Source organism: Heteronotia binoei, chromosome 7 (assembly GCF_032191835.1).
Source record: "Heteronotia binoei isolate CCM8104 ecotype False Entrance Well chromosome 7, APGP_CSIRO_Hbin_v1, whole genome shotgun sequence".
NCBI classification, from domain to species: Eukaryota; Metazoa; Chordata; class Lepidosauria; order Squamata; family Gekkonidae; genus Heteronotia; species Heteronotia binoei.
Window position 1 is genome coordinate 113,261,968 of NC_083229.1, and position 22,304 is coordinate 113,284,271.

The following is a 22,304-nucleotide window of genomic DNA, read 5'->3' on the forward strand; positions in this document are numbered from 1 at the left end:
TGGCTCTCTAGTGATGGCCACAGGAATAAACAGTCTTAAAAGGGCATTAGATCAATTCATGGAGGATACATCTCCTCAGTGACTACTAGCCATGGTGATTGAGGAATATCTCCACATTCAGAGGCAATAAGCTTCTGAATCCCAGAGCTGGAGGCAACATTAGGGAAAGGCCTTGGGCTCTATGCCCTGTTGTTGGCTGTCCAGAGGAACTGGTTGGCCATGTGTAAGACAGGATGTTGGACTAGATGGGCTATTGGCCTGATCTAGCAGGGTGGTCATATGTGCTGGCAGTAATCCACTGTTTATGTTCCACTTACTGCATGCTGCCTCTGGATCAATACTCTAAGCTGTGGAGCCTTGTAAGCAAAAATTCTGCTTTGTGAACTACAGGCATTAAAGCTGTGAGCTACTGCATAAATTAATTGCTCTCTGGAGCTGTTTTTCCTGAGCTAAGACAAAAATGTGTGAGCTGGAGGCTAAAAAACTGTGAGCTAGCTCACACTAACTCGGCTTAAAGGGAACACTGCTCTGGACATCTCCAGCATGCAGCGCTAGATGCCAAACCCCTCACTTCTGAAATTATCTTGAGCAAAGGCAGCAACAGCAAGCCTTATGGGAGCTGTCCAGCAGGCTTATAAAAGAGGCTGGGATCCTCATCCTTTCTGATTACCTGATTAAAGACCTGCCTCTGTCCTGTCAATCATGACTTCTCTTTTCCTTCATTGGAGAGAGGCAGATCCTGGGCGACTCTCCCTGTGTTCCATCACCCTGACTCCACCCTGGCCCTCTTTCGTCTCTGGAGAAGACTCTGAGGGTTTGTGGCCTTGGCAGAGCTCTTGCAGCTGTTCCAGTTCATCAGGCACTGGATGATGGGTGCCAGGTTCCTAGATCCCCCCTCTTGTCATCTCCAGGAATCCTGCTTGGGTGCCCCCCACCACCTGAGGATATACAGGTGGCAACCCAAGAAATAGCCTTCTCAGTCAAGGCACTAAATCTTTGGAATTCCCTCCCAAGGAAATTTGTCTGTCTCCCTCTAACATTGCCTTTTGCCAGTGGGTGAAGACTTTATTTGTTTCATTTGACATACCTCCAGTAATGGCTATGGGCCCTCCTCCCTGATTCTGGTATTCTTTGTGTTTTTATTGCATTATTTTTATAATTTTAAATATTGTTTCTAATTGACATATGGACATATGAAGCTGCCTTATACTGAATCAGACCCTCGGTCCATCAAAGTCAGTATTGTCTACTCAGACTGGCAGCGGCTCTCCAGGGTCTCAAGCTGAGGTTTTTCACACCTATTTGCCTGGACCCTTTTTTGGAGATGCCGGGGATTGAACGTGGGACCCTCTGCTTCCCAAGCAGATGCTCTACCACTGAGCCACTGTCCCTCCCCCTAATTGTTTCAATGTTTTGGTGTTCACTGCCTCAGGGACCCTGAGTGGAAAGGCGTCATAAAAATGTTTTTATGATGCCTTTAGACCACGGGTGTCAAACATGTAGCCCGGGGGCCAAATCAGGTCCCCAAGCAACTGGGTCTTGTCTGCTTCCTTCTGCATCTCGGCTTTACAAGACTTGCTCAATTACATAGGAGCTAGAGAACAAAACCTCTGTTTTCTCCACTGGCTGAGGCTCCTCCCTTCCTGGTCCCCTGGAGAGGGGCGGAAAGAGCCAGAGCTTCCTTTGCCCAGTTCCCTGGATCCCATGGGAGAGATACAAAGAAAGCACCTTTAAGACCAAGAAGTGCTAACGTTGCATGTTTTATTTTAAGGTTTTTTTATTAAAAAAATCTTTAGTCATGTTTGTCTGTGTACTTTTAAAAGTTCGTATCTCTGCTAGCTAATCATAAATAGATCAACATATGACCCGTCCCGACAAGCTCTCATTTATGTCAGATCCGGCCCTCATAACAAATGAGTTCAACACCCCTGCTATAGTCATATATATATATGTCTATATATGATCCCTGTAGAGAGAGAGAAAAAATGCAGAGGAAATGAATGCTTTTGGAAGGGGTTTTTTTTTTTTTTTGTATTTGATAGGAATTTTTAAAAGGCATCTCAGCCTCAGCGCGAATAGCACATGAATAGAGGTTCAGAGCACAGCAATTACCAAGTGTAAAAAAAAAAATCCCATTCCCTCTATTAAATTTCTATAAAAAGCCTCCAGGATCTTTTCAAGGGCATGCGGATTTGAAGACTTTTCCAAAGCAAAAATACCACATTTACCTTTCATTGAGAGACTTAAAGACAAGGAAAGCAGATCCATCCAGACTGCTCCACGGTACCTTTTCATCACAGATGATCATAATACTGCTTTCCAACAGATGACCTTATAAATCCATCACCTGCCTGACATTAGAAGTATTTAACATTAAGCTCTTCAGCATACACAGACGGGGCACACACACACTCACATACACAGTTGTTTTCCTGATTACTCCACTAACTGGGGGCACTTTCGCTGACCTACACTTAGTGGATTTAGCTGTCAGGTGCTTCCTTCAATCAAGCCAAGCTGCGTCATATTCTATCCACTTGAAGCCTGTTGGTGCAATTTTCTTCTTAGAGCTCTTTCAGTGCCTTCCAAATGATCTAAATTGACTTGGTTTATCTAATTGCTAATCTAAAATTACCAGTAGATGTAGTAAAAATACTGATAGTGGAGGGGCGTTGGCTCAGTGGCTGAGCCCCTGCTTGGCATGCAGAAGGTCCCAGGTTCAATCCCCAGCAACTCTAATTGAATCTAATAGAATCATAGAGTTGGAAGGGATCTCCAGGGTCATCTAGTCAAACCCCTTGCACGATGCAGGAAACTCACAAATACCTCCCCCTAAATTCACAGGATCTTCATTGCTGTCAGATGGCCATCTAGCCTCTGTTTAAAAAGGGACATACTAAAACCAATGACAGGATGGTCCATAGGAAACAATATTGGAGCCTGCATGGTCCATAGGATATAATGGGAGAGAAGATGGTCCATTGACTTGCATGGGCTTCATTGAAATACATTGAAGCACAGAAATGGCTGCAACAAAAAACTGGAATGGATAATATTCTCTACCATTATATCCTATGGACCATCCAGGCTCCCATCCAGGCTCTGCTATTGTTTCCTATGGACAATCGTCTGCCAACCTCCAGGACTGGATTGACAGTGCTTTGCCAGCCTCCAGGACTGGAATGACAGGGGAAAATGTACTTTGCCAATCCCCAGGACTGGAATGACAGGGGAAAATGTGCTTTGCCAACCTCCAGGACTGGAATGACAGGGGAAAATGTACTTTGCCAGCCTCCAGGACTGCATTGACAGGGTGAAAGGTGCTTTGCCAACCTCCAGGACTGTATTGACAGGGGGAAATGTACTTTGCCGACTTCCAGGACTGGATTGACAGGGGGAAATGTACTTTGCCAACCTCCAGGACTGGATTGACAGGAGAAAACGTATCTTGCCAACCTCCAGGACTGGGTTGACAGGGGAAAATGTGCCTTGCCACCCTCCAGGACTGGATTGACAGGGGAAAAGGTACTCTGCCAACCTCCAGGACTGGATTGACGGGAAAGGGACCTCTCCCAACCTCCAGGACTGGATTGACAGGGAAAAATGAACTTTGCCAACCTCCAGGACTGGATTGACAGGGGAAAATGCACCTTCCCAACCTCCAGGACTAGATTGACAGGGGAAATGCACTTTGCCAACTTCCAGGACTGGAGTGACAGGGGGAAATGCACTTTGCCAACCTCCAGGACTGGATTGACAGGGGGAAATGTACTTTCCCTACCTCCAGGACTGGATTGACAGACGAAAAGGTAGTCTGCCAACCTCCAGGACTGGATTGACAGGGAAAAACATACCTTGCCAACCTCCAGGACTGGACTGACAGGGGAAAATGTACTTTGTCAACCTCCAGGACTGGATTTGCAGGGGAAAAGGTCTTCTCCCAACCTCCAGGATTGGATTGACAGGGGAAAACGCACTTTTCCAACCTCCAGGACTGAATTGACAGGGGAAAACGTACCTTGCCGACCTCCAGGACTGGATTGACAGAGGAAAAGGTAGTCTGCCAACCTCCAGGACTGGATTGACAGGGAACGGGAGGTTGACAGCCTTTAGCACTAGATTGATGGGGGAAAGGGGAGATTGGCAGCCTCTAGGGCCAGATGGACAAACAAGAGGTGAGATTGGCTGCCTCTAGGGCCAGATGGACAGGGGAAAGGGGAGATGGACAGCCTCTAGGGGCAGATTGACAGGCAAGAGGGGAGATTGACATCCTCTACGGCCAGATCGATAGGGGGAAAGGGAGATTGACAGCCTCTAGGACTAGGTTGATAGGGGAAAGGGCAGATTGACAGCCTCTGGGGCCAGATTGACAGGGGAAAGGGGAGATGGACAGCCGCTGGGGCCAGATTTAAAGGGGAAAGGGGAGGTTGACAGCCTCTAGGACTAGATTGAGAGGGGAAAGGGGAGGTTGACAGCATCTAGGGTCAGATTGTCAGGGGAAAGGGGAGATTGACAGCCTCTAGGGCTAAATTGACAGGCAGAAGGGGAGATTGACAGCCTCTAGGACTATATTGTCAGGGGAAAGGGGAGGCTGACAGCCTCTAGGGCCAGATTGCACAGGGGAAAGTGGAGATTGACAGCCCCTGGGGCCTGATTGACAGGGGAAAGGGGAGGTTGACAGCCTCTAGCACTAGATTGATGGGGGGAAAGGCAGATTGACAGTCTCTAGGGCCAGATTGACAAGAGGAAAGGGAGATTGGCAGTCTCTAGGGCCGAACTTGCAGGCAAGATGTTGTAACTAAGCATAAATGGGCCTGCTCTGTTTAAATTTCTGGTAGGGCAAGTCTTCAAACCAGACACGGAAGGATGTGTTTCAAACCAAACTTTACTTGATCTTCTGGCAGTTTATCGTGTGCTGTGCTAAGATTATGTTTGTAATTTTTTACTAGTTTTTAAAAAATGAACCGTTAACTATTTGAAAGGTTGACTGTAAAACTTTGTAACACATAATTCCCCAACCGCCTTCGACCAGGCTACTGTAGGGAGTCCTGGGGAAAGGAAAGGCATGCAGTTGCCAAGGGTGCCAATCTTCCAGGTGTCTCCCCAAAAAGGACTTTGGTTTCCATGATAACCAGGTACTGGGTGCCAGAGCACCTTGAGGCAATCTCCCTTTTCCGCTGGCAATCCACTCTCAGAAGCTGTGAATCTAACATCTCCCCTGACATTGTAGTCCTAGAGGCTGTCAATCTGCCCTTTCCCCCTGGCAATCTAGTCCTGGAAGCTGTCAATCTCCCTTTCCCCCTGACAATCTAGTCCTAGAGGCTGTCAATCTTCCTTTCCCTCTGACAATCTAGTCCTAGAGCAGGGATGAGGAACCTTTTTTCTGCCAAGGGCCATATGGATATTTATAGCATAATTCGCTGGCCATAAAAATTATCAACTTAAAAAAGAGTGCTCCGTAGAGGGAGAATGATTCAGGCCATCAAAATTAATGCAAATAATTGTTTTTTCTATTTGAAGTCATGTGGGGAGAGCCTAATCTGGCGCACGCACACACACACACAGCCCACCGCCCTAGGCAAATGCATATGTTGGGGGCTTTTCTGTAGAAAAAGGCCAGCAGGAACTCAGTAGCATATTAGACCATATCCTCTAAGATTAGCATGTTAGGCCACACCATCTGGGATAATCAAGTGCAAATTGAACTGTGACAGTAACTTTTCCAGGCCCTGCAGCACTTCTGGCCAGCCAGCCAGGCCCCAGGGAGGCTGCCGCACAGTACATCTGGGCCCTGTGATCCCTGCCTGTCCCTGGGGAGGCTGCTGCACAGCCCTACAGTCTGTCTATCTCCCCTTTCCCCTGTCAATCTAGCCCTAGAGGCTGCCAATCTCCCTTCCCCCCCCCCCCCCCCGTCAATCTAGTGCTAGAGGCTGTCAACCTCCCCTTTCTCTTGTCAATCTAGTCCTAGAGCAGGAGTGGGGAACCTTTTTCTGCCAATGGCCATATGGATATTTATAACATCATTCGTGGGTCATAAAAATTATCAATTTTAAAAAGTGCTTTGTAGAGAGAGAATGATTCAGGCCAGTAAAATTAATGCAAATAATTGTTTTTCTATTTGAAGTCATGTGGGGAGAGCCTAATCTGGCACGCACGCGCGCACACACACACACCCGACCTGCCACCCTAGACAAATGCATAGGTCCAGGGCTTTTTTATAGAAAAAGCCCAGCAGGAACTCAGTAGCATATTAGACCACATCCCCTAATATTAGCATATTAGGTCACACACTCATTACATTAGCATATTAGGCCACACCATCTGGGATAATCAAGGGCAAACTGAACTGTGACAGTAACTTTTCCAGGCCCTGCAGCATTCTGGCCGGCCAGCCAGGCCCCAGGGAGGCTGCCGCACAGTACATCGGGGCCCTGTGATCCCTGCCTGGCCCTGGGGAGGCTGCTTCACAGCACAACTGGGACCCACGATCCTCGCTGACCAGCCAGGCCCCAGGGAGGCTGCCACATGTCTCAGTTCAGTCCATCAATCCCCAAGGGCCACACCAAGTGATCTTGAGGGCTGTATGCAGCCCTCAGGATGGAGGTCCCCCACCCCTGTCCTAGAGGCTGCCAATCTCCCCTTTCCCCCTGTCCATTTGGCCATAGAGGCTGCCAATCTCCCCTCTTGCTTGTCAATCTGGCCCTAGAGGCTGACAGTCTTCCCTTTCCCCCTCTCAATCTAGTGCTAGAGCCTGTCAGCCTCCTCTTTCCCCTGACAGTTTAGTCCTAGAGACTGTACATCTCCCTTTTCCCCTGTCCATCTGGCCCTAGAGGCTGCCAATCTCTCCTCTTGACTGTCAATCTAGCCCTAGAGGCTGCCAATCTCCCTTTCCCCCATCAGTCTAGTGCTAGAGGCTGTCAACCTCCCCTTTCCCCTGACAATGCAGTCCTAGAGGCTGGCAGACTACTTTTCCCCCTGTCAATCCAGTCCTGGAGGTTGGGAGAGTACATTTTCTCCTGTCAATCCAGTCCTGGAGGTTGGGAGAGTACATTTTCTCCTGTCATTCCAGTCCTGGAGGTTGGCAAAGTGCATTTTCCCCTGTCAATCTAGTCCTGGAGGTTGGGAAAGTACATTTTCCCCTGTCACTCCTGTCCTGGAGGTTGGCAAAGCACCTTTCCCCCTGTCATTCCAGTCCTGGAGGTTGGCAAAGTACATTTTCCCCTGTCATTCCAGTCCTGGGGATTGGCAAAGTATATTTTCCCCTGTCATTCCAGTCCTGGAGGTTGGCAGACGATTGTTCATAGGAAACAATAGCAGAGCCTGGATGGTCCATAGGATATAATGGCAGAGAAGATTATCCATTCCAGGTTTTTGTTGCAGCCATTTCTGTGCTTCAATGTATTTCAGTGAAGCCCATGCAAGTCAATGGACCATCTTCTCTTCCATTATTTCCTATGGACCATGCAGGCTCTGCTGTTGTTTCATATGGACCATCTTGTCATTCATTTTAGTACGTCCCATTTAAAAACCTCCAAGGAAGGAGAGCCCACCGCCTCCCGAGGAAGCCTGTTCCACTGAGGAACTGCTCTAACTGTCAGGAAGTTCTTCCTAATGTTGAGCCGAAACTCTTTTGATTTAATTTCAGCCCATTGGTTCTGGTTCTACCTTCTGGGGCCACAGAAAACAATTCCACACCATCCTCTATATGACAGCCCTTCATGGACTTGAAGCTGGTGATCATATCACCTCTCAACCACCTCATCTCCAGGCTAATGATATGGAGAGCCACTGCTGGTCTGAGTAGACAATACTGACTTTGATGGACCAAAGATCTGATTCGGTATAAGCAGATTTGCTGTGGCTCAGTTTCATTAGCGTTTTTGCCCTTCGGTTCTAGTCTGGGAATGTAAATGTGAACTGGATCTGACCCTGTTCCTTTTCCTGCTTATGTATGTGCTGGTTTTTGCGTGTCAATAAACTGCTGTTCAATTTTCCAAGGACAACATTGGTGGATGTCCACTCTGGTGAACTTTTCAGCTGAATATTTCTACACGTTTAGGCATTTCATCAGTTTTGTTAAAAGCAGAGTGATGAACTTGCCCTATTTTATCAGAACGTCAAAATCGCTTAATAGAAATTTTTGTGTTGGCTGCTCTCGCTGCTCTGAAAGGGAAGCTGGCTCTTCTGCACTGCATTTGACTTCACCCTGCTCAGCAGTGTGCCACTCAGAGGCTGTTACAGCACGTTGTTCTCGTCCCCTGTAAGACTTTTATGGCCAATAATGTCCATATGTGATGGAAGTGATAAAGTAGACAGGTCTATATTGTATGTGGGTGGCAGTTTTGCTAGGAATTGTTTTACTTGAGCTGGTACAACTTTCCAAATTGATGAACTATAACAGCTCTGTCTTTAGATATTAGAAAGCTGAAGCTCATTTTATAACCACTGTAGTTGTGCTGTATTTATTTGTTTGGAGATTGCCCAGCCTTTTTGAGCTTGCAGCACCTTTGGAATTCTGATACAGTATGGCGGGCACAGCCACAGGACACAAATCATAATGCCATGGTTGCCAAAGCAACATATTTCAAAATATGCAGAGCCAATCAAATCTCTCAGTGCCGAGCAAAAGACCCACCTGGCTCCACCCACTCTCTAAAAACGCTTGGTGGGCACTATAAAAGCTTACGTCAGGCATCATGGCACCCATGCTGGGGACCCGTGGGGGATCTATTAAAACAAGATGTTGGTGCTCAGAGGGTTCCACATTGGGGCAAATGGGAACGTTTTCATTAGGGAAACAGTGCAAAGGAAAAGGTTGGGCTCACTTTCAGACAGGATCATGGCCATGAATCCAGTGCCAACTTCCTGCTGCTTCTTTCTTTGTTGTAATTAGAGCTTTGATGCAATAAAAAATACTAAATATAAAAGATATAAACTTTTTTTTTATGTGGATGAAAGCGCATTTACGCTTTTTAGAATGCCTCAACAGTGTCTTGAGGGATCTTGAATTCACTGAGGCCACACAGTGTGTGTGAGTGAAACCATGAGTAGGGATTTGCTAACAAAGTTAGAATGTGAGTAGAGAGTCATAAAATACAGATTTTGCTAAGCAGCAGTCTTTAAAACATTTATTTTCCATTGTTGCACTATCATCCTAAATGCATAGCAAATCAAGAATGGTGCATTCCGTGCTCCCATTGCAATTCACATAAAATCCAAAAGAGGCAATAAATAAGAGTTTGCATTTCATGCTGCGTTCTGACTTAATTATGTACTTTTTTGATGTAAAAATTCACTTGGAAACTCTTCACAGCCTGTTTGGAATTTCAGCATCCTGGATAATTTGTTGTCATCTCACTGACTTCAGAACACTTCATGGATAATTTAAATAGTGTCTTATGTCCAGCTTGGTCTTCTTAGGGGCCTTTGGTGAGGAACTTAGTCAAAAGCCTTTTGCAAGAGTATTGACCAGGTCATCTCTTAGCAACTATTTTTATGGTATCAAAGTAATTCAAAATGTTGATGAGACCAGGCATCCCTTTACAGAAGCCATGCTGATTTTTATATACGTGCATACATTTGCTTATTAGGCTACACCCCCTTGACATCACCATTATTTCACACGGGTTTTTTTGTAGAAAAAGCCCAGCAGGAACTCATTTGCACATTAAACCACACTTCCTGACTCCGAGCCTGCCAGAACTGCGTTCCTGCTCAAGAAAAGCCCTGCATACATGCATACATATTTAATTGTAGCCTGTAAGAATGCTTCCAACCAATATAACAGAAATGGAACTGGATGTTATTTCATGAATGCCTCTTCAATGTGTTCTTTTTTATGTATAACGTTGGCTACTGACCTATCTTCTGCTATTGAGGGGGATTTTAGGGTTGTTATATACAGGGCTTTTTTGTAGAAAAAGGCTAGCATGAACTCATTTGCATATTAGGCCACACCCCTGACAGCAAGCCAGCCGGAACTGTGTTCCTGGTTTGTTTTTTTTTAAACCCTGGTTATATTTTAGTAGCCCTGACCTAGATAGCTGAGGCTAGCCTGATCCTGTCAGATCTTGGAAACAAAGCAGAGTTGGCCCAGGTCAGTATTTGGATGGGAGACCACCAAGAAAGACCAGAGTTGCTACATAGAGATAGGCAATGGCAAACCACCTCTGAACATCTCTTGCCTTGAAAACCCCACATGACTTTATGGAGATTTGATGGAGATCTATCAAGCTGTGACTTGATGGATATGATCACCATCTTCAAGTACTTGAAGGGCTGTCATATAGAGGAGGGTGTGGAATTGTTTTCTGTGGCCCCGGAAGGTAGGGCCAGAACCAACGGGTTGAAATTAAATCAAAAGAGTTTCCGGCTCAACATTAGGAAGAACTTCCTGACCGTTAGAGCTGTTCCTCAGTGGAACAGGCTTCCTCGGGAGGTGGTGGGCTCTCCTTCCTTGGAGGTTTTTAAACAGAGGCTGGATGGCCATCTGACAGCAATGAAAATCCTGTGAATTTAGGGGGAGGTATTTGTGAATGTCCCGCATTGTGCAGGGGGTTGGACTAGATGACCCTGGAGGTCCCTTCCAACTCTGTGATGGAGATCTATCAAGCTGTGATCTATCAAGTTACAGGATAAGAAACTGCACATTGAAACGCTATGGTGAATGCCGTCCGGTACCAGCAACTTGTTATTTTTTAGTAGGTCAGTATTGACATGGAAGGTGATTGTGTTGTGCTATGTAGATATGGTTTCCAAAATAGAAGTTTCTGTGTTTCATTACTGCGAAAGATGGATAGCAAGACTGAAGCCCACTCAAGCGTCTCTTTCATCTTTGCAAATGTCATTGACCATGCCTGCTTTGCCACATGCAAGCGCTCTGGAAAGTAGGTCATTATGACACAGAATAGATCTTAATTTTCACAGAAAGTCAGAAAGGCTGAGCTTGTTAAGGTGAAGGAAGCCTCCAAGAAAAGTGTATACATTATTATCACAGCTGATTTCACCTCCTGCATCAGATGCCAACAACGAATGGGGTACAAGCAACTCCATGTCCTTGATAAGTTCTAGTAAACTGAGAACCACATGCGATTGTACTATTGCAAGGAAACAGCCTAGCAACACAGCTTCATTCACTGCCTCAGGAGGTGGTGTCAGCTACAAACATAGGCAGCTTCAAGAGGGGATTGGATCAACATCTGGAGCAGAGGTCCATCAGTGGCTATTAGCCACAGGGTATTGATGGAACTCTCTGTCTGGGGCAGTGATGCTCTGTATTTTTCGTGCTTGGGGGGGCTTCTAGTGTCCTGGCCCCATTGATGGATTCCTGATGGCACCTGTTGTTGTTTTTTGCTACTGTGTGACACAGAGTGTTGGACTGGATGGGCCTAGCATGGTTGCTCAGTCTCTGTCTCTCTTGCTGTTTATATCTGTCTGTCTCTCAAGTTTTGTCCTTTGGTGGGACATGAGCTGGATCTTCACGTAATTTACAGTTGCCTTTTCAGCTTGAGTTTTAATTGTATACCAAAAAAGATAGTTTCTTTTCTTCTCCCAAAGGGCATAAATCTAATAAATTTGCAATGAGTTTGTATGTTTTTAATTGCATATTTTGGAAGAAATGCAGCATGAAAGGAGATTGCCCAGTTTTAGCCCATAAATGATCAATAATAATTAAGACTCACAGCCTATTGAAATCAGATCTAATGAAGAAAAACCACTTGTGTTGAAACAGCATTTGGCACAGTTTTGTGCATTTAGCCATATAACTGCGTGTATTCCTCATCTAACTTTTAGTTCTTCTTGGCCATTAATTTTTAGCTACGATTTAACCGAAAAATATACAGCAAAGAAATTCTGTCATTTATATTCATATAATTTATGGTCTGGATTGCATTTATTTTGCACAATTGAATCAGTGCTCTTCGCAGCCTGGATTACAGGAAACTGTTGTGCGTCTGCAAGACTCTTGTCAATGAAAAAAAGCAACAAATAGGCTTTTTAGTGGTGGTGGTTTGGCTATCTGTGTTTTGTTTTCTAATTTTGGGATGTAGTTTCTATGAAACAATGTTCACATGAAAAGGTTACTTAATAGTTGACCCTACACTGAAGTATTTCACTGTGGAAAGAGAATATAGGAATGAGAAATAAGCATGAGCACAGAACTTGAAAATGGTGGTTCATGTTGGTTCATGTGAACTCTCTGGAACCAGAGTTTCTTTTGTTTTGTAATTCATCTGGTTGCCCAAACCAGTTTGTGGTTCATTGTTTCATTTTGTTTGGGAGGTGTAAAACTCACTGGGAGTCTTCAGCAGGCTCACCTCCACCCACACTCCAAGTTTGATGACAATCAGGTTTGGAATGTCCAGTTACAGCCCCTCGAATCAGGTGCCCCCAGGAGAACTCATCTGCAGCTCTCACAATGAAAACCAACTCTTCTCTCTTTGTGCTGCAGTGCAAAGTGAAAGCAGCAGAATCAGGATGCCTGCTTCCATAGACCAGAATGGGAGCTACATGATTAGCTCCCAGAGCTGCCAATCAAGCTAGGGCTCCCAGAGCTGCTAGGGCTCCCAGAAGTCCACCCCCAGTGTTGCATAGGAATTGATTGAATAGGCGCTAGGCTGTCTGGGAAAACGAACCACAAAAACAAAAACAAAAGGCATCAAGAAAAAAAGGGAGCTCATTTTCCAGTTCAGGCATGGTGCGACCAAACAAACCCATTCAAAGTGAACCACAAATCACAATCCGTGGTTCAGTTCATGCCCATGTCTAATTAGAAATAGTTGGGCTTTTTGTGCTCTGGCTGGGTTTTAACGAGCAATTTTTAAAGTTGAATGGGTTTTATTTAGAGTTGCCAACCTCCAGGTGGTGGCTGAAGATCTCCTGGGATTACCACTTATCTCCAGGCAACAGAGATCAGTTTCCTGGAGAAAATGGCCGCTTTGGAAGGTGGACTTTATGCCATTGCAGCCCACTGAAGGCCCTCTCCATCTCAAACCCTACCTTTCTCAGGCTCCAACCCCAAAATCTCCAGGTAGTTCCCAACCTCGGGCTGGCAACACTAGTTCCATTATATTTTTTTTGTAAGCTGCCTTGGGGAAATTTTATGTAAAGATGGCATAGGCGTTTTCTAAATAATAAATTACATGATGGTAGTGGTGGTGGTGATCTATTGATTTACTAGGCATTGTGTGTAATATAGCCAGGAGACCCTAAGCTTGTCCGGCAGCTCTTTTGGTGTTATGTACCACTAGGTGGTGAGCTACACTTATTTTGGGGCTGAGAGAGCTCTGAAGGGCAGTAACTGACCTAAGGTTACCCAGCTGGTTTCACGTGGAGGAGTGCAGAATCCAGCCTGGTTTCCAGATTAGAATCTGTTGCTCTTAACCACTATGCCACACTGTTACTCTCTGTTACTAGTTCAATTCTCCCTTCAGTCTCAAAATCACTAGAAGGCTCGAACAGTCCACTATCCTTTTCAACTTTTCAAGAAGTCTGCAAATATGGGCAAAATAATACTGACTACTTTACAGATTTGTTGTAAGGACAATTGAGGTCATGAATGTGGAATGATCTGAACAGTAGAGCATGATATACATTCATCACAAATATCGTTGGAATACTGAGAGCCAGTTTGGTGTAGTGGTTAAGCATGCGGACTCTTATCTAGGAGAACTGCGTTTGATTCTCCGTTCCTTCACTTGCAGCTGCTGGAATGGCCTTGGGTCAGCCATAGCTCCCACATAGCTTGTCCTTAAACAGAGGAGTGTTTTGGGTGCTCTTTCTCCTCAGGACAATAAAGACATTTCAAGAGGTTGGCTTCAATAGACCCAAGTCCTTATATTACTGATTTACTGAGAGCCAGTTTGGTGTAGTGGTTAAGTGTGCAGACTCTTATCTGGGAGAACCGGGTTTGATTCCCCACTCCTCCACTTACACCTGCTAGCATGGCCTTGGGTCAGCCATAGCCCTGGCAGAAGTGGTCCTTGAAAGGGCAGCTGCTGTGAGAGCCTTCTCCAGCCCCACCCACCTCACAGGGTGTCTGTTGTGGGGGAGGAAGGTAAAGGAGATTGTGAGCCTCTCTGAGACTCTTTGGAGTGGAGGGCGGGATATAAATCCAATATCTTCATCTTCTTCATTTATACCCTGAGTTTTCTCCCCAATAGGGACCCAAAGTGGGGGAGCTTACATGATTAAACTGAAGGTACCCTGCAGTTTGTTTGGGTGCCATTTTCCCTCAGTGGTCTCCTCAGAACAATGAGGAGAGGTTGGCTTCAATAGGCCCAAGTCCTTACTTATGATACCACATCTCAGAAATGGAACTGTTCACTCTTAAAATTATGAAGGGGGGGAACCTTCTCACCAAGTGTTTCCTAATTCCCAAGGGAACTGAATAGATCTTTGCTTGTTCTATTTTTGCATGCCTTGAGCAGCATGAACAACAATTTTCTCCCCATTCAGTCTTTAGTTATAACAGCCAGACTTTATAATATAAAACAGATGTTCCATAGATTTTTTTCCCCCAAATGAGGAGAAATTATACGAAAATTAGTGGTTTAAGATTTTAAGGCAAGCTGAAAAATCTTTAAAGTAGGGGAAAATAAGTCTCATGCCATATAATCCTAATCAGAGTTATACCCTTCTTCAATGGTATATGATTCAATGGGATATAATTGAGGGCACTGAGTTTAGAATGGGGTAACTTTGTTTAAGACTGCACTGTTTGGCACAGAGAGAAAGAGGGAGGCTTTGGGAAATTCTTTAACCCTTGCAAGTTAGCTCTGAGAACTTGCAACCCTATTTTAAATTCATGAGCCATATATTCCCGTACTCTCCATAGCTGAGGTTTTATGCTGCAGTAGTGGTTCAGTTAAATTCAGTGGTTTATTTGTGGCACACTCATTTTGGAGGATGGAGGAGAAGGAAAGGGAAAGAAATAGTAAGACGGAGAGGGAGTGGAAAAGCCAGCTAGCTACAATAGGATACGTCTCTAGCTGTTTAGGATTCTTTGCATTCGTTTTGATGTTTCTCTATTCTCTTTCACCCCTCAGCCCTCTAAAATAGGGTTGGCAACATCCAAGTTACTGTTGCCTGGTAGAGCAGAGAACATGAGAACATAAGAGAAGCCATGTTGGATCAGGCCAGTGGCCCATCCAGTCCAACACTCTGTGTCACACAGTGGCCAAAAAACCCAGGTGTCATCAGGAGTTCCACCAGTGGGGTCAGGACACTAGAAGCACTCCTGCTGTACCCCCTCAAGCGCCAAGAATACAGAGCATCACTGCCCTAGACAGAGAATTCCAACAATAAGCTGTAATGGTTTACAGCCACTGATGGACCTCTGCTCCATAAGTTTATCCAATCCCCTCTTGAAGCTGTCTATTCTTGCAGCCACTGCCACCTCCTGTGGCAATGAATTCCATGTGTTAATCACCCTTTGTGTGAAGAAGTACTTCCTTTTATCAGTTCTAACCCGACTGCTCAGCAATTTCGTTGAGTGCCCACGAATTCTTGTATTGTGAGAAAGGGAGAAAAGAACTTCTTTCTCTGCTTTCTCTATCCCATGCATAATCTTGTAAACCTCCATCATGTCACCCCTGCATAATTTGGTAAACCTTTATCATGTCAGAGAGGGATGAATAAGCCAACAATTGCCATCCCCTTGCCAGTGTAAAATCATTTCTGGGGCAAACTTGGAAATAGGGCTGCCAAGTCAAAGCAGGCAATCCCTGGGATCATTTTGGAGATGGGAAACAGGCGTGCCAGCATCATGCCAATGCGCTAACATCACTTCCCATGAAAACCAGGTGACATTGTGAAGAAATGCTTTTTTCCCTGGGAGGTTTGAAATGAACAAAACCTCCATATTGTGTTTTAAAAGTCCCCCCCCCCCCCCGGCAGAGACCAGGCAATGGTGGGGGGAGTCAATTCAATTGCTTCCTAGCCATACCTCTGCTCACTTTCATATAAATGCTAATAGATCTAGCAGGGGAGATAATGGATGGGTCAAGATCTCCCTCTTCCTCCTGGCAGGGAACAGAAATTTGGAGGCGTTAAATGCTAGAACTCCAGAAAGGAAATGTCCTGGAGATCTCAACCTGGGGTGACCTGATCAGTGAGTGGAGAAAGAGAGGTAATAAAAACTGTTTGCGGCAGAAAGACGATCTCTTGCTTTGGGGAGACCTCTTCTCTAGTGAGACACTCAGACCTCTTCTCTGTGGAGACAGACGCTTTTGACCACGCACTGGCCTAAAGAGCTGGAGGGAGCTTCAAGGTAATGAAATTTTGTAGGGATTTGTAACTAGGGTTGCCATCTCCCAGGTCCTGGTGGGGGTCCTCGCAGCATTGGGGGCTCCAATCTGCTGGCCAGCCAGCCGACTGGTGGGGAAGCCCCTCCCTCAAGCCTGATCACCAGAGGCCATCCCTCCCCCTCCCCTCCAGAAAGATTAAAAAAACCCTTCAGCTGATTGGTAAGGAGTACATGGCCCACCAATCAACAGGAAGGCCCTTTAAATATTGCAAGAGGGAGGGAGACGGGCAGGCAGCACCCTCCACTTCTTCTCAAAAGCGTTTAAAGGATCCCTTTAAATTCTTTTAAGAAGTGGGCAGGGGGGTGGAGCGTATGTTGGTTCCAAGTGATGAATTTGCAGCTTGGAGTGCACATGCATGCAGCCTCCCTGCTTCTTCCCCAGAGCATTTAAAGGGATCCTGTAGAGAGCCAGTTTGATGTAATGTTTAAGTGCACAGACTCTTATCTGGGAGAACTGGGTTTGATTCCCCACTCCCCCACTTGCAGCTGTTGGAATGGCCTTGGGTCAGCCATAGCTGTCGCAGGAGTTGTCCTTGAAAGGGCAGATGTTGTGAGAGCCCTCTCAGCCCCACCCACCTCACAGGGTGTCTGTTGGGGGTAGAGAAGATATTGAAGATTGTAAGCTGCTCTGAGTCTCTGATAAATCTGCAGTCTTCTTCTTCTTTGAGTAAGGAGGGCAGCATGCACCTGCATTCCAAGCTACAAATTCGTGGCTTGGAGTGTGCACACACACCCCTACACCCATTTCTTCACAAAAGCATTTAAAGGGAACCTTTAAGTGCTTTGGGGGAGAAGCAGGGGTTGGCTTACACCTGCAATTCAGGCTGCAAATTAGTAGCTTGAAAAGGCTCTTCAGGGGTTGAGAAAAACCCAGGAGGGCTGGGCAGGATAGGGTCAGCAGGCCAGACCCAGCCCATTCTACATCATGGAGCATGCTAGTATTTGGGAAAACTCTGTGGCAAAACCATTGACTTTTAAAATAAATCCTAGATGTAACTTGCATTCCATGCATTCCATGATGTAACTTCCCATTTTCACCAGTCAGCACATGCCCCCAATTTGCTGCCATTTTCACCCACTTTCAGGTGCCAGTGGACAACACTGAGCATTGCCAGGAAGTTTGCGAGGCTACCCAGAAGTGACATCACACCATCGATGCAATGTTCTAGAATTCAGTGGAAACTCTATGGTAAAACCTCATGCCTCAGTGCAACAGCAGCCCTCCCATGTTCTTGTTCCCCCAGTCTCCTGCCGGGTGCCAGTCACCAGCTTAGTAATCCTACTCATATTGTGTACCACTTGATCCTTTTAACTGGAGATTGAACCAGATACCTTCTTCTGCAGGCAGATCAGATGCTGTACTACTAAGCCCAGGGGTCATTTATTGGAAAAAGAGGTGCCAGAGCTCATTAGCACAACTCATTTGCATAACTCATTTGCATATGCTACACACCCGTGGCATCACCGGAAGGCGTATTAAATTATATCAGCTCAGCATCTACCTTGCTTCTTGAATTATAATTGTCATAATAAAACCTTACTCCCATCATACTTTTTAAATTACCGTATTTTTCGGACCATTAGACGCACCGGACCATAAGACGCATCTAGTTTTTAGAGGAGGAAAACAGGAAAAAAATTTTTGAAGCTGTGCACCCAGATCTGGGCACCTTCCCCCTCTCAATCCTGCCTCCAATCCCAGCCCTTGCTAGAAGCAGCAGCAGAAGCCTGGCAGACAGGCACAGAGGAAGCCCCCCCCTCCACAAACCCAGTGCTTCGCAAAGCGCTGCGTTTGCGGAGGGGGGGGCTTCCTCTTTGCCTTGCTTCAGCTTCTGCTGATAGCAAGGGCTGGGATCCGAGGCTTGGCTGCCTCCGAACCCAGCCCTTGCTATCAGCACAAGCTGAAGCCACGCAGACAGGGACAGAGGAAGCACCCACCCCCTCCGCAAACCCAGCACTTCGCAAGCCCTGGCTGTGGAGGGGGCGGCGTGCTTTCTCCCTGCTTGCCTGCCTGGCTTCAGCGCTGATGCTTAAAGCAAGCGCTGGGATCGGAGGGCGGTGGGAGCGATCCTGGCGCTTGCTGTAAGCGTCAGAGCTGGAGCCAGGCAGGCAGGGGCGGGAAGCGCTGGGACGGAGGCAGCGGATCACCCCCCCCCCCGAGGAAGGTACGTATGGTACCTTCACTCCATAAGACGCACACACTTCCCCCCCCACTTTTTTGGGAGGAAAAAGTGAGTCTTATGGTCCAAAAAATACGGTACTTTCTCCTATGTGGCCACAGTGGCGAGGAAGATTTCCATCTGTCTGCTTTATATGTTTTGATTATTTCCCTATTTTTTGTGCGGGGGAAATATTAGAAAGTTTGTCCAATCTTAAGAGTTCAGCAAAATTCTCACCGGGGGGTTTGAACAGTGGAGCCCAGAAGCAAGTATTTTTGTGGGGAGGAGGGGTAAGAAAGAAGGAGCACAATAAAATTTAGAAGTCCCAGAGTTCTGCTCCTGTAAGCTCCTGCCCAAAATGAGGCCTGGCTAAGCCGCTTGCCTCCCCATTTCCACAAAGACTGTACTTGCACTAGAACATTTGCTCATATCTCAGTAATAAAACTTAACATTTATATATCAGTTTTATCTGGTAGGTTGGGTTGCCAGCTCCAGATTGGGATGTACCTGTGAAACTAAGAAAACATGGGAACCATTATATAACTGGTTACGTTATAATATATGAGCTTCTAAAATAAGATAATAATGTAATTTATGATCACTATTGCTGTGTAAAAATACATTCCTGTCTTAGTAGGAGCTTTAAGAGATATTAATGATTATTGGATTACTGAATCATAAGATGTACTTGCAGAGAATGTTTTATGATGACCGATATTGATGACGATACGAAATTATCAATGTATAAGTAGAGATATTACAGAATTTTAATTCATGTACCCTACCCTTTTCCTTCTATTTCCCATTCCTTTTCACCTGAAAATCTAATAAATCTATATAAATCAAATTGGGATGTAACGTGAGATTTTGGGGGTGGAGCCTGTGAAAGGCGGGGTTTGGAGAGGGGAGGGACTTCAGTGTGATATAATGCCATGGAGTCCACCTTCCAAAGCGGCCATTTCCTCCAAATGAACTGATCTGTGTCACCTGCAGATTAGTTGTAATCCTGAGAGATCGTCAGCTACCACCTGAAGATTGGCAGGTGTAGGCCACAGAGCTCTCCACATATATCTTGGTAATGCTTACAACAGACTGATAAGGTGATTCTGAATTATTATTCCCATTAAATCACTGTCTTTTTCTGTAGAAGAGATAGAAGGCTTCGATCCTTCATATAATAAATGGGGGCCATAAAAGCAAGTCGCGGAACAATTCACAGTGCTTCTTCTCAGATTTGTGGCTCTCTGCTGGACAAACGTTTTTAGCATCTGAATCATGGTGTTGTTTTTTTAAAAAAAAACTTGCATCTGAAAAGTTATGGTTTGTTCCATGAATCTTAAGTACTATGATTGAAGAATATTGTATTTTGTTGGATGTTCTAGAATGCGGAACAAGCTTCTGCGTGAAAGCCCTACCGTGTTGCATAGGGTTGCCAGTCCCTTGGGGGGGAGGGACGGAAATGTCTGCTGGGCACTCCATTGTTCCCTATGGAGACCGATTCCCATAAGGCAGGGGTGTCGAACTCATTTGTTATAAGCGCTGGATCTGACACAAATGAGACCTTGTCGGGCCAGGCCATGTGTGCCACAAAATGTAATGCTAGGTAGCAAAGATACAAACTTTATAAAGGACACAGACAAATACAACTAAAGATTTTTTTTTAAAATGTAAAACATACTTAAAACATTAGCACTTGTTGGTCTTAATGGTACTTTCTTTATATCTCTCTTGTGTGATCCAGGGAACTGGGCACAGGAAGCTCTGGCTCTTTCCTTCCTTCCCCAGGGGACCAGGAAGGGGAGGATTCTCAGCCAGTAGAAGGAAGAGAGGCTTGGCTCAGTAGCTCTGCCGTGCAATTGAGCAAAGGCTTGCAAAGGATGGAAGAGAGAGGGAGAAGTTTTTAAAAGAGAGAGAGAGAGGGAGAAGGAAGCAGATGATAGCTGTTGCTTGGGGGGCCTGATAGGAACCCTCTGGGGGCGTAATTTGGCCCCTGGCCACATGTGTGACACCTCTGCCATAGAGTATAATGGAGAATTGATCTGTGGGTATCTGGGGCTCTTGGGGGGGCTGTTTTTTGAGGTGGATGCACCAAGTTTTCAGGATAGCATCCAGTGCCTCTCCCCAAAGTACCCTCCATGTTTCAAAAGGATTGGACCAGGGGGTCCAATTCTATGAGCCCCAAAAGAAGGTGCCCTCATCCTTCATTCTTTCTAATGGAGGGAAGGCATTTTAAAAGTGTGTGGTCCCTTTAAATGTGGTGGCCAGAACTCCCTTTGGAGTTCAGTTATGCTTGTCATAACCTTGCTCCTGGCTCCACCCCCAAAGTCCCCAGAAATTTCTTGAATTGGACTTGGCAACCCTATTGCCAAATCTGGGTTGGGAGCAATATTCCCTCTAAGCACTCTTCTAAGCTGAGTTAGTGTGAGCCATTTTTTTTTAGCCTCTGGCTCACACATTTTTTATCTTAGCTCAGGAAGGATGGCCCCAAAGCAAACTAATTAATTTATGCAGTAGCCAAATCACTCCCTCACAACTTTAATGCCAGTAGCTCACAAAGTAGAATTTTTGTTCACAGGACTCCATAGTTTAGAGGGAGCTTTGGTTGAGAGATTTGAGAGTGGAGCTTGTGGAGGGCAGAGTGCTGGGAAAGGTGGGAGCTCAGCAGGGATGCAATGCCACAGAGTTTAAAATGGTTTTCTCCCATTTCATTGTACCTGAAGAAGTGTGTTTGTACACATGAAATCTTATACGTTGAATAAAACTTTACTGGTCTTAAAGGTGCTACTGGACTCTAACTTTATTCTTCTGGGGATCTGTTATCTGTAGCCTGGAGACCAGTTGTAGTAGGTCTCCCAGGCTCTAAGCAGAGCCATCTTAACAGCATTATGGGCCCCGGGCAAAGCAGTGTACTGGGCCCCCACAACAGCTACTCACAAGAATAAAAATGTAAATGGTTATTAGTACTGCATCATACATAGATTAGTACGGGGCCCCTATGCTCGTGGGGCCCACGGGCAAGTGCCCATCAGGCCCATGCGTTAAGACAGCCCTGGCTCTAAGTGAAGGTTGCTAACCTTAGAGGAAGAAGAATAGAAGAATTGCAGATTTATACCTCGCCCTTCTCTCTGAATCAGAGACTCAGAGCGGCTGACAATCTCCTTTATCTTCTCCCCCGACAATACACACCCTGTGAGGTGGGTGGGGCTGAGAGGGCTCTCACAGCAGCTGCCCTTCCAAGGACAACCTCTGCTATAGCTATGACTAACCCAAGGCCATTCCAGCAGGTGCAAGTGGAGGAGTGGGGAATCAAACCCGGTTCTCCCAGATAAGAGTCCGCACACTTCACCACTACATCAGACTGGCTCTCAAGAATATTAGGAGAATGTGTATTAGGCCCGTAGCTAACCAGGGGCCCTCGGGGCCTGGCCCCCTGACGGTTTGGGGGGGCCCTCGCCCCCCATCCCAGGGCTGCCCCTCTCCATCCCACTTCTGTGTGATTTAATTGCACAGGAGGGGTACCCAAGAGCAGCCTCTGCCTATCCCATGCCATTTAAAGGACGAGCCAGTCATCCTATTGACTGGCTCTAAATCACACGGGAGGGAAGAAGGGGGGTGGCCCCCAGCCTCAAGCTTCCTGCTGTCACCCCCATGGCCCGGTCCCCCCATGGCTCTCCCACAGCCCCTGCGGCCCTCCCACGGCCCTCTCTCCCCGTGGCCCCTAGCTACAGGGCTGAGTATCTCAGACAAGGCTTTTTTTGAGCAGGAACACACAGGAACAGAGTTCTGGCTGGCTTAGTGTCAAGGGGTGTGGCCTAATGTGCAAATGAGTTCCTGGTGGG

The 22,304-nt window shown here is 46.1% G+C and overlaps 1 protein-coding gene across 8 annotated transcripts in view; it reads left to right on the forward strand.

The window, feature by feature from the left end:
• PHACTR1 (phosphatase and actin regulator 1) overlaps nt 1-22,304 on the forward strand; it is a 635,410-nt gene that overhangs the window by 454,021 nt on the left and 159,085 nt on the right. The window lies entirely within an intron of this gene.